Source organism: Oratosquilla oratoria, chromosome 18 (assembly GCF_046742065.1).
Source record: "Oratosquilla oratoria isolate Oo_2021 chromosome 18, ASM4674206v1, whole genome shotgun sequence".
Classification (NCBI taxonomy): domain Eukaryota; kingdom Metazoa; phylum Arthropoda; class Malacostraca; order Stomatopoda; family Squillidae; genus Oratosquilla; species Oratosquilla oratoria.
Window position 1 is genome coordinate 65,795,504 of NC_134794.1, and position 12,348 is coordinate 65,807,851.

Consider the following 12,348-nt stretch of genomic DNA (forward strand, 5'->3'; position numbering starts at 1 on the left):
TTCACCCCATCCATCCATCATATCCTCGATTGTCCCCTTATGTTCACTTCTTCCACCTCTGCCTTCCACACCTCTTTTAATAGTCTTTCTTCACTCATTCTTTTCTTGTGTCCAAACCATCACAATACTCTTTCATAAACCCTATCTCCCATCTCGTTTTCTACTCCTGCTCTTCTCCTCACCTCCTCATTTCTCACTCTATCCAACCTTGTAACCCCTACCATACTTCTCAGACATTTCATCTCAAACACATCTAAACTTTTCCTCTCTGCCTCTTTTAAGTTCCAGTTCTATATCTGTAGCAGACTAGAAAATACACTGAAATGGCCACCAAAGAGATCATGTCCATTGACCATTTCACTGCTAGTCTGTATTGCTTTTTGCTACCATACAACTAGTAGTTTCCATGTAGTTGCAGAGGATGTACATGAAATCAATTGGTTTTCACACTATAAAGCTATTCATGTAGTAGTTTCAGCAATAAATTTAAATATGATGACTGGATTCAGTTTTCTATATCAGGTGATCAAAGAATCAATATTATGTTCTGAATGCTTTTCTGTCAGTACTTGGTGGCTGAGCTGACTCTCTTATTTCTGTTTTAGCTCCTGGTGGTGAATATTTGTACTTCTTTCATGATATAACAATCTAAATATTCAAAACCTTATTGGTATGGGCAGAAGAATACTTACTATAAGATTGTAGTCTGCATTTATTTGCCTTATTGTATTTAACTTGTTGTATTACAGGATAAGAACTATGATTGTAAAATCCTGTCTTTTTAACTCCACTCCTCAAACTTTGCTTTAGATTCATTTCTGTTGTTCATCAGGACTGTTTTTTATTATTCATTCTATAAATTAACATACCTTCCCATGAACATTTAATATTCTTTATCCCCAAACTAATATATCCTATCTGTAATTTTTTCTACACCTTTCACAATTGTAAAGACAGTAGTCAGTCATGTCACTTGTCTTTTCTCTCTTCCACTGTGAGCTGTCCCAGTTTATCTAATCTTGTATGTTTTGTTAATCAGGTTAGGTATCATTTTAACTGGTACCTTTTGTATCCTTTATTTTACCTATTTCTTTTAGTGTGAAAACCACATCACTACTGCATCTTCCAAGCTGGGGTGCATTAGATTTTCAAAAAGAAATTCATATCCTCATCAATATAGTGAAGCGCCCTTGTTTAAGATTATCAGCAGCAGATACTCACATGTATCTCCCATTGTATTATTGATGTGGTTTTTTTTTGAGTTACAGGTTATCCATAATTAAGATTCCCAGATCCCTTTCCTCCCTTAATTTACTGATTTTCCAATTTCCCATTGTATAGCTCCATTATGGTCCTTGCTTACATTTTTCTGCCATTAAATATCATCTTCCACTCCTGACACATTAATCTTATCCAGATCTTTACACAGAAATTTGCAGTTTTCTTTATTATCCTTCACGGAGTAATACTATCTCCATCACTGTTCAACTGGTTCACAGGTGATCTTACCACACCAAATTTAGGTCATAACTTCAAAGCTCTCATACATACATACATATACCAGAGGCTTTTTCCCCCTACACGGGGGTGTAGCCAAAAAGAAAAAGACATAGAAACCACTCCCACCCATTCCATTTCCTATATATTCCACTCCCCTCCACCCTCCTCCCTCTCTCTTATCTTGGCACCTCCTGGATGACAGGTCTCAAAGCTCTCACCTATGCAAATGACCTAACAGTTAGTCTAGCACAATCACATTTGTTCCAGGCCTCTCATGGAGGAAACCTACATCTCCCAGGTAAACAGCAATGTCTACTGGATAGTCTCGTATATTATTCAGAGAAGAAATATTCCATTATTGTCAAGAGATAGGGTGGGGTAGTGTGGAATGAAGTGTTCAGTGTCCTGCGTGATGGTTGCATCTCGGACAGTTTGATTCTGTGAAGAGGCCTATTCCAGGATGGTATTGTCATATTGCCAGATGGTGACCTGAATTCAAACATGCTAGTGTGTTTCTTGCTTCTATTGAGAGGGATTTTTCTGTGGGGGCCAATGTCTAGTGGTGGGGGTGGGGGAGTATTGAGTTTAGTGATCTGTCCTGAAGAGCTTATTTTGTTAACAGGGTATGAATATATTAATCACTCAATTGTTATCTTGAGTTTCACAAAGTGAAGAACCCGTGGCCACATAGTGGCTGGCAACAGTCCTCAGAACCTCCCACAGACCTCTCTGGGAAGACACTTTGGACTATTGTCTGTGTTGTATCATTGTGGGACTGTTTCTATGTCACCAGCTGAAAGTTGTAAGGAGAGGAGAGCAGTCACCAGATGACAGCTCTCCATGTTTGAAAAAGTGCAAGAAATATAGCTTAAGTTGACAGACAGATCCTGGCCCCAGTCTGGGGACCAAGTGTCATCCCCTCATACCACCTCCTGATGAAGGTGAGGGGTTGATGGGTTTTGAAAATCGGCAGCTTTGCTGTCCGTCTTGCAGGACCATCACATGCAGGTACTTGTCATTGGTCCCTGTAAGTATTTTTTTTTATGTGGATGTATTGTGCACTATAAGTGGTAGGTTTTGGTGTATGAATAGTATGCCACTGTTTCTCTTTCTTTACTTCATCTTTTTCATTCAGCTGGTTGGGTTTGTGTGATGTAACGAGATGGGTGACTAGGGTTCAGGTCTTTCACAAAGGACTGTATCCCTACCATTTTCATATACCCTAAGGGGAGGATTTTTATTTCCAAATGCAAGTACTGTATTGGGGTGGTTTTATGCATCCTGTTGTTATTCTGAATGCCTTATTTTGTATAGTTTGTAGTATATTTTCTAGATGGTTGAGAACCAAGCTGTTGAAGAATAATTAAGTGTAATTCTTATGAATTGTTTGTAGATTGTGATTCGTTTCCTTCTGTTGTCCAAAGCTTATGGTTACAATTTTTTCCCTCCATTATTACTCTCAGGTTCTTTATATGAAGAAAGTATAAAAAAAAAGTGATACCTAGATTTTTCTTTTCTTTTGTAATGGAAGGGTTTGAGCATTTAATTTCATTATTGGGTATTCTTTTTATCCATGGTTGTCTAGAGTGAGCAATGTTGCTGATGACATGTAGGGTAGGGTGAGGCTTCAATTCTCTTGTTTCTGAGCCATTGTTCTAATATGTCCAAGCTTGGAACAACAGTTAGCAAAGCTCTAAAGATAATCAAATCCCACATACATCCATGGTCATCATCAACATAACCAACATTTTGAAACACCACTCATGTATATTTGCAATAAGCACCTATTCTTATCTATCCCATCAAACAACAGTCACCCTGCACATTAAAGGAGATAGACAAATTTGACAGAGAAGATCTCTTGATTTGAGATTGGGCATCACAAGGACATGAACAGTATGAAGATATCAGGACAATATAAAATTGGTGAAAAAGAAGTAAAGAAGTGGGATCTGAAAAAGACTTGGGGGTGATCATCACAAAAGATATGTCCCCTGACAAACATATAAACAAGATTGTTGATAAAACCTATCACTTGCTAAGATCAAAAAAGTGGTTTTTACTTACTTGAATGAAGAAATGGTAAAGAAAGTACTAGTCACACTGAAAAGGCCTAAATTAGAGTACACAGCAACACTATGGTCATCCAATACTAAAAAGAATATAAGGAAGGTTGAGAGAACCCAGTCAGCAACTACAAGGGTGGGTCCAACACTATCAAAAAAGTCATATGAAGAAAGATTGTCAAAACTAGAACTACTAGGCTGGATAGAGTGAGAAATGAGGAGGTGAGGAGAACGGGTGGTAAGGGAGTTGGGAGATAGGGTGGATGAAAGAGTATTTGGATGGTTTGGACACATGGAAAGAATGAGTGAAGAAAGACTAGTAAAAGAGGTATGGAAGGTAGATGTGGAGGGTGTGAACATGCGGGGGCGACCTAGGGTGAGATGGATGGATGGGGTGAAAGGGGCTTTGGGGAAGAGGGGAATGTCAGTTGAGGAAGGACGGAAGAGGACAGAAGACAGGGGTGAATGGAGATTGGTTGTATATGGAGGAGGTTGTGATGCATGAGGTGGAATGGGTCGGGCGATGGGGCTGAGGTAGTATGTGTGAGAAAAATTTGACGCAGCCCAAAGGGATTTCTCCCCGTCTTCTCCTTTTCTGCATGATGGGATGGAGAGGGGGGGGGTCGCTGATTTAATAAAGCAGCCTTGCTGTGGATGTGCTGTGTCATGCGACACTGCTTCTGACCCAGGGCAGTGGACAAGATGCAGGGATGACCCATCAACCAAGAGGTGCCAAGATAGGAGGGAGGGTAGAGGATGGAGGGGAGTGGAGTGTGTTGGGGATGGAATGGGTGGGAATGGTTTTTGTGCCTTTTCTTTTTGGCTATCTCCCTTGTAATGGGGAAAAAGCCTTTGGTATATGTATGTATGTATATATTATATATATATATATATTAATTTGACTGCTAACTGTCATCCATACTTAGATTTTATGAAGAATTAACAACACACATAGCTTTGTGGTTCAGCTAGAACGTTTCCTTTGTGGACTTATCATCGTTGTCATACCTGAATAGAATCACCATTGACAGTGATGTCATAGATATATATATAATATATATATATATATATATGTGTGTGTGTGTATACTGTATATATGTGTGCATATATGCATATAAGTACATGCATGCATGTATATATAATATATTTGTGTATATGTGTATATGTATACAGTATGAGTGTATGCGTGTGTATGTGGAGTAAGTTCTTCCTGTGCGCAATATTACCTTCATAAGCAAAATATATACGTGAGGAGGACGATCCGAGAGATCCATCCTAGGTGCTGCCTGACGCAATGTGAGATTTTCTATAAATCCCCCGATAATCATCAGTAATAACCTTTTCATTTCAGTGGGCCAACTTATCACATCATTCTCGCTGCCGCCGGGCGATTTTATTCAGCAGGTTTTGGTAAGTTCACACGGTACTCTGTGTCTGAAAGGAGTTAACGAAGGGAGGCGCTCTGAGGGTTAATCTCGAATGTCCTCCTCGGTGTGGTGGAAAGTGTGCCTAAAAGCTCCTGACCACTCGGAGCTCGGGCAGCTTCGACGAACGCGAGACTGAAGAACAACGATCTGGAGGGCCGGCTGGCAAACACAGCACGAAGCAAAGGATCTGAAAGAAGAGCGGGCCGGCCGGGTCAAAGGGAGGGAAACAAGAACAACGACACGGAGGGCCGGGCGGCAACACAAAAAGAAACTAAACACAAGTGAGAGAAGAGCCGGCCGGCCGGGTCAGAGGGAGGGAAACAAGAACAACGACACGGAGGGCCGGCCGGCAACACAACAAGAAACTAAACACAAGTAAGTAAGAGAAGAGCCGGCCGGCATAAACAACAAAAAACGAAGGAATAGAAGGAAGAGGCGGCCGGCTGGGAAAGAGGGAGGGCATATAGAGGAAAAACTATACGGAAGGCCGGCCGGCCGGCAAACATAACAAGAAACAGAAATAAGTAAAAGAAGAGCCGGCAGGCCGGAAAAGAGGGAGAGATAAAAAAAATGATAAGGAGGGTCGGCTGGCTAACACAACAAGAAACAAAGAAGCTGAAGGAAGAGCCGGCCGCTCGGAAAAGAGGGAGGGCGTACAGAATAGTTATAAGGAATGCCGGCCGGCAAACGTAGTAGCAAGAAATGAAGAAGGAAATTCAAGAAGAGCCGGCCGGTCAAGAAAGAGGACAGAACAAAAGAACCATGGGTTTTCCCTCAGCTGAAAAAAATTGTGATTTGATGAGAAAGAGGAGAAAAGAAAAATAGGTCAAGATGGACAGAATCACCCTCGGAGGACTTAGAGCCTCGAAAGGCTTACTGTCTCGGAGAACTTACAGACTCACCATTTTTGGCGCATTTCACTTAGTGCAAAGTATCTACATTTAATACAATGTCTTCATTTGATTCTTTCTTCCCTAAAGAACCTAATATTACAAATTAATCGACAAAAGTAATTATAAAGATACCAAGTATCAAGATGATATAATGTTAATCATCAAAATTCGCAAAGACAATAGCAAATGTACTCGTACCTCCATCCTCCATTTAAATTACGACAATATGGCTTCCGTTGCATATATCTAGCTGTCCCCTGTAACAACATGTAGTACAGGATGATCTACACATGTGCAAAATAGGCTTACAGGGAAGTCCGCAGATTGCCACGCCGACCGAGCACTTGAAGGGTTTTAACAAAATCGACGAAATCACGAAGACTTAAATTTCATATTATATTAGATATTCTCGTTATAACTGTCCTTTCAGGAAAAACCTCTGACAAGTCCTCAAGGATCCTTCGAGTTCCTGGGGAGTCCTGAGTGAGAGACGCTGCTCCAGAAGGCGTCCCCGGGGAGATTAAAAAAATAATAATAACAATAATAAAAATAAACAAATAAAAACGAAGAATACACCAGTCAAATACTGATAAGTTGGATTTTTTTCTTTTTTTTTTTACAAGTCCAAGTAACGCGGAAAGACTTCAGTAAGAGAGTTTCAGAGCCTCCCAGTTGACGAAACGTAATGGTTGACTTCTGCCGAAAGGTAATAACACACAGTCCCGGCTCTCTGGTGATTCTATCCATCTCGACCTATTTTTCTTTTCTCTTTCTCATCAAATCACATTTTTATTCAGCTGAGGGAAAACCCATGGTTCTTTTGTTTTGCCCTCTCCCTGCCGGCCGGCTCTTCTTGAACTTCCTTCTTCATTTCTTGCTACTACGTTTGCCAGCCGGCCTTATAACTGTTCTGTACACCCTCCCTCTTTCCCGGCCGACCGGCTATTCCTTTAGCTTCTTTGTTTCTTGTTGTGTTAGCCGGCCGGCACTTCTTTTCATTGTTTCTTGATTCCTCTCTCTTTCCCGGCCTGCCGGCTCTTTTTAGTTATTTCTTTGTTTCTTGTTATGTTTGCCGGCCGGCCCTCCGTATAGTTTTTCCTCTATATGCCCTCCCTCTTTCCCAGCCGTCCGGCTCTTCTTTCTATTACTTCGTTTCTTGTATATGCCGGCCGGCCCTCCGTATCGCTGTTTTTTTTTTTCCCCTCCCTCTGACCAGGCCGGCCGGCTCTTCTCTCACTTTCTTGTGTTTAGTTTCTTGCTGTGTTGCCGGCAGGCCCTCCATGTCGTCGTTGTTCTTGTTTCCCTCCCTCTTACCCGGCCGACCGGCCCTTCTTTTAGATCCTTTGCTTCGTGCTGTGTTTGCCAGCCGGCCCTCCAGATCGTTGTTCTTCAGTCTCGTGCTCGTCGAATCTCCCCGAGCTCCGAGTGGTCAGGAGTTTTTAGGTACACTTTCCAATGTCAATGTAGTGGGATTGGGAGACTTCAATGCTAGGGTAGGAAATGAACCAATAGACGTGGTTGGGAAGTGTGGAGTTCCAGGAAAAAAATCGTAGTGGATAGTTGATGGTGGCGATTTGTCTAGAGAATTGATGATAGCAAATACAGTGTTTAGGAAGAAAGTCAAGCATAAGTACACATGGGAGAGGGTGGTGGATGGAAGAGTGGTAGATAGATCGTCAATGGACTATGTAGTGGTAACCAGGAGTATAGTAGGAAGAGTTAAGGATGTACATGTTCTAAGGGGAGAGAGTGGGATATATATATATATATAATATATATGTATTTTTTTAAGTTAAGTTGAGAGTGAAGGACAGATGGAGAAAGAGGAAAAGGACAGAAGGTAGGGAGGTGCTCAGAGTGAACTGCTTAAATGAGAAAGAAAAGGAGCTGAGAGAGGAGTGGGAGGGAGTGAAGGATAGAGTAGAGCTAGGAGTGGAGGAGGAATAGGGATGATTCAAGGAGGGAGTCACAAGGTGTGCAGAGATGGTGTGTGGAACATGGAGGACGGGAGGAAATAAAAGGAAGGGTAGTGAGTGGTAGGATGAGGAAGCAAAGAAGGTTGTAGAAGAGAAGAAGCAAGCTTTCATAGATTGGTTATAAGATAGGACGAGAGAATCATTTAAGAGGTACAAAGAAAAGAGAAGTGAAGCATAAGATTAAGGAAGCAAAGAGGAGAGCAGATGAGAAGTGGGGTAAGAGTATGACAGAAAATTTTGAAAGCAATAAAAAGATGTTTTGGCAAGAAAGTAAGAGAGGAAAAGGAGGCGAGTCAAGTAGAGAAGAAAAGGTAAAAGGTACAGATGATAATGGAAGAGAAGGCAGTAAGAAGAAGAGTATTTTAGGGAGTTGCTAAATGTGAATGATACGGAGGGAAAGGTAGTTGCAGTGGGAAATGCTAAGAAAATGAGTGATGAGTGAGGAAAATGGAGGAGAAGTAAAGAAGGAAGAAGTGAAGACAGTTGTTAAGATGATGAGAGCAGGTAAGGCACCAGGATTGGATTGGTATCATGCAGAATGTCTAAAAAAAAAAAAAAGAGGTACAGTGATGGTGGACTGGCTGGTGAGGTTATTTAATGTTTGTTTATAAGAGGGTAGAGTGCCGGAGGACTGGAGGAGTGCCTATATAATTCCACTTTACAAGGGAAAGGGGGACAAGTGCGAGTGTAATAGTTTCAGAGGGATCAGTTTCTTAAATTCAGTTGGAAGACTTATGGGAGGGTGTTGATTGAGAGGATTAGGAGAGGAACAGAGGGAGTAATTGGTGAGGAACAGTGTGGGTTTAAGACAGGTAGGGGTTGCATTGATCAGATTTTTGTGGTAAGACAGATATGAGAAAGCTTTATGAAAAAATAAGGATATTTGGGGGCTTTTATGAATTTGAAAAAGGCGAATGCCTCCTCCAGTCTCTTTTTCAATATCTCTGTATCTGCTTGATCCCTTTTTTCATTTCTAGGTAGATGGCCAATGCCTTGCCTTCCAGGTTAAGGGCAATATAGCTCACGACGTCGGTGACACCGGTTAGTTTTGCCACTAATTCTGCCTTTTTGAGCCACGCGGCGAAGTCTCCATTGCCATCAAATAACTTTAGGGTGATATTGCTCATCTTGAATGGTTCCTTTGTGCTAGTCACCTCGGCCATCTTTAGTGCCTAGATAACTTGTCGCTCACTTACCTAATCGGAGTTATTTCCTAGTTCTGATTCCTGTTTCTTCGCTAGTTTCTCTTTCACTTTTCAATCCCCCAACGTACTTACTCACTTCTCTCACTCAACAATCTACCTTTATATTCGGTTGAGATGTGAATATATATTGGATATGCATATGAACATGTATACACATAAATAAAAGTAAAAGAATAACCAGCGAGGACTGAACCCGGCCAGTCATAGCACGTCTACGAAGAATCTACTACCTTTCCTCACGCTTGTCGCTGGATACAGACGGACTCATGTTCGTAGTACTTAGACAGAACCCAATACATTGCGCCACGTCTGGTCACGATCAGTCAAAGCTGGTAAAGGGATACATGTTCTTGGACTATTGATTATGGACTACCTAGGAAAGATCACCCGCTCGCGCGGGATCGGTAGTTGTAGGAAGGGAAGAGAAGTCTGTGTGAAAATGAAAAATAGTTGTGTATAAAAGAGGGCTATTTCCACCGGGCGATTCTTAGGGATATTTATTGCGTGAAGTCGTGGCTTAGGAAGGGTGGGCAAGAGACTTGGAGTTGGAGGCTGAAATCAATATTTGTAACTGTGAGGTTACTTTAGAGATAGCTATTCATCTTAAGCTCAACCAACAAAGTTAGAAAGGGAGTTGAAGGCTTAGTCGTAGGGACAGACAGAAAAATTTAAAATATTTTTAGTGGTAGGTAAATCGATATGAGAAGATGCACTAAGAGAGAAAGAAATGAAAATAATTTCAGTAGAAGAAAAAGCTTATGCAAATGTTTGTGCGTGTTTTTTTTTGTTTTTTTTTTCAATATGATTGTGTGTGTATTATACACAAAGAGTGTTGTTTCCTCTATGCGGGTGTACATTCAGCTTGATAATTAAGGGGCGAGACATATCCTGGTTCCGGCCGACGAAACAGATTTCCTGAAGTAGTGGAGCCATTTTACCGACGAGAGAATAGGTAATAGCATATATATTCGGATGAGATGTGAATATATATTAAAAATCCATATAACATATTTACAAAAAAATAAAATTAAAAATAAAATTAGATTTATAACCAGCGAGGACTGAACCCGGCCAGCTATAGCATGTCTACTGAGAATCTGCTACCTTTCCTCACGCTTGCCGCTGGATACAGACGGACACATGTCCGTGGTACTTGTCAGACAGAACCCAGCACATCACGGCACGTCTGGTCACGATCAGTCAAAGCTGATAAAAGAATACGTTGTATATATGCGCGGATATACACGATTTTTCGTGGACACCGCCCTTGAGAGAGGCGCAGCTGACAAGTAGTCTATACGGTGTGGTCTATGTGTGATGTGTTGCTTTTCATTAACTTAGAATACTCGTGAGTGCTCTAACACGTTGCCTGCCTCCTATCAACTTTCGAGTTTACCAACCACTGTGACCGAGCGGCCGACTTGACTTACCCGTGGCAGAGCACTCCCGACTATGCTAAATGAGGAGGAGGAGAAGGACTAGGAAGAAGCTGAGAACGAGGATAGGTAGGAGGAGGTCACAGTGGCGGGAACAACTCGAAAGTTGTTGTGTGGCTGGCAACGTGGCGGAACATTCACGATTATACTAAATGATGGACACCGAGTGCTCGGTCACGGTGGCGGGCACAACCCGAAAGTTGTTGTGTGCCTGGTAACGTGGTAGAGCATTCACGACTATACTAAGTGATATAGACCGAGTGCTCGGTCACAGTGGCTGGCACAACTCATAATTTGATGGTAGGCCAACAACGTGGTGGAGCACTCACTACTATGTTAAGTGACATAGGCCGAGTGGTCGGTGACAGTGGCGGGCACAACTTGAAAGTTGCTGGGGAGGGGGGCAACGTGGTGGAGCACTCTTGACAATGCTATGTGGTATAGACCGAGTGTTTAGTGACAGTGGCGGGGACAACTCGAAAGTTGTTGGGAGGACGGCAACGTGGTGGAGCACTCCCGGCTATGCAAAGTAATATAGACCGAATGCTTGGTCACAGTGTGTCATTTTGGCCACTGGCTCCAACTGGACAACCATCTCATCTACAGGTCAAGGGCCGCGAGGACTCCTGCGGATATCACTTGGTGACCAATCAGGCTAAAGGTGCGGGCGCTAGTGACCGAAAGGCAAAATCCAACCAGAACCTCAAAATTGGCTGGGTCCTACGCACACGCCCTTGTGTCCAGGTTCCTCACGTGTACCCCACAGTGCTCTGTGCATGACTGTCTTCCACAGGGGCAAGATTTGGCCAAATCAACCGATTCTGGGGCAAGATTGGGCCAAATCTGCCGAACTATATATTTCGGTGAAAAATCCCTGTGAGATTTTTGGGTCGTTCTGGCAACTGGTGATTGGGTCACTATCTCATCCACAGGTCGAGGGCCACGAGGACTCCTGCGGATATCATTTAATGACCACTCAGGCCAAAGGTGGGGGCGCTAGAGGCGGGAAGGCAAAATCCAAACAGATCCTCAAATTTGGCTGGGCCCCACGCACGCACACGCCCCTGAGTCCAGGTGCCTCACATGTACATCACAAAGCTCTCTGCACGACTCTCTCCCTCTGAGGTAATAATCGGCCAACCTGACGATTTTTCGAAGTGCAAACGATTTATTCAGAGTTGAAAAAGATCTTTTTTGTTGCCTAAATTCAAGTTTAATAGCAAAAATATTTCGTGGAAATGATCGGCAGTGTTTTTTTATTTACACTGCACGGAGGTTTGAAAAAGTGTCTCCCGGGGTGCATTCTGACCTTTAAGAGACCTCAATGGAAATGGGCCCCTAAATAGGATTTTTGAGTTATCCCTAGCATATTATTATATTCTTATCTGTGACTCGGTCTTTATTCTTTACATCCATTGTTTAATTCATTTGTATTCTTCGCTGTAGAGAAAATTATGTTTTCCTACAGATATCCCACCCCTTTTAATACGAAATGTTGACGGTGTAAGTTAATCTAGGTGACCGTCCCACCGAGTTAATTCTGGGGTACTCTGTGTGAAATTATATACAACTTTCAGCGACAGAAAAAATACATACCTGTGATCGGCAGGGACTCATCGAACCCTGAAAAGTACAATGGCATCACAAAGATTCATGTATCTTTGTGAATATGTAATAATTTCAATCATTCTGTTTTGTTTGGATATTTCATTAAATATTATGTAATTACTTAACCTGGCCTTGGGACCACTTGGTAATTTTTTTTGTCTTTGCTCAGATGGCAGTGAGGTGTGAGTCGACTTCGGGCGTGGCATTGGAGATAGGATGGGTGTGAGGGGAAGAATG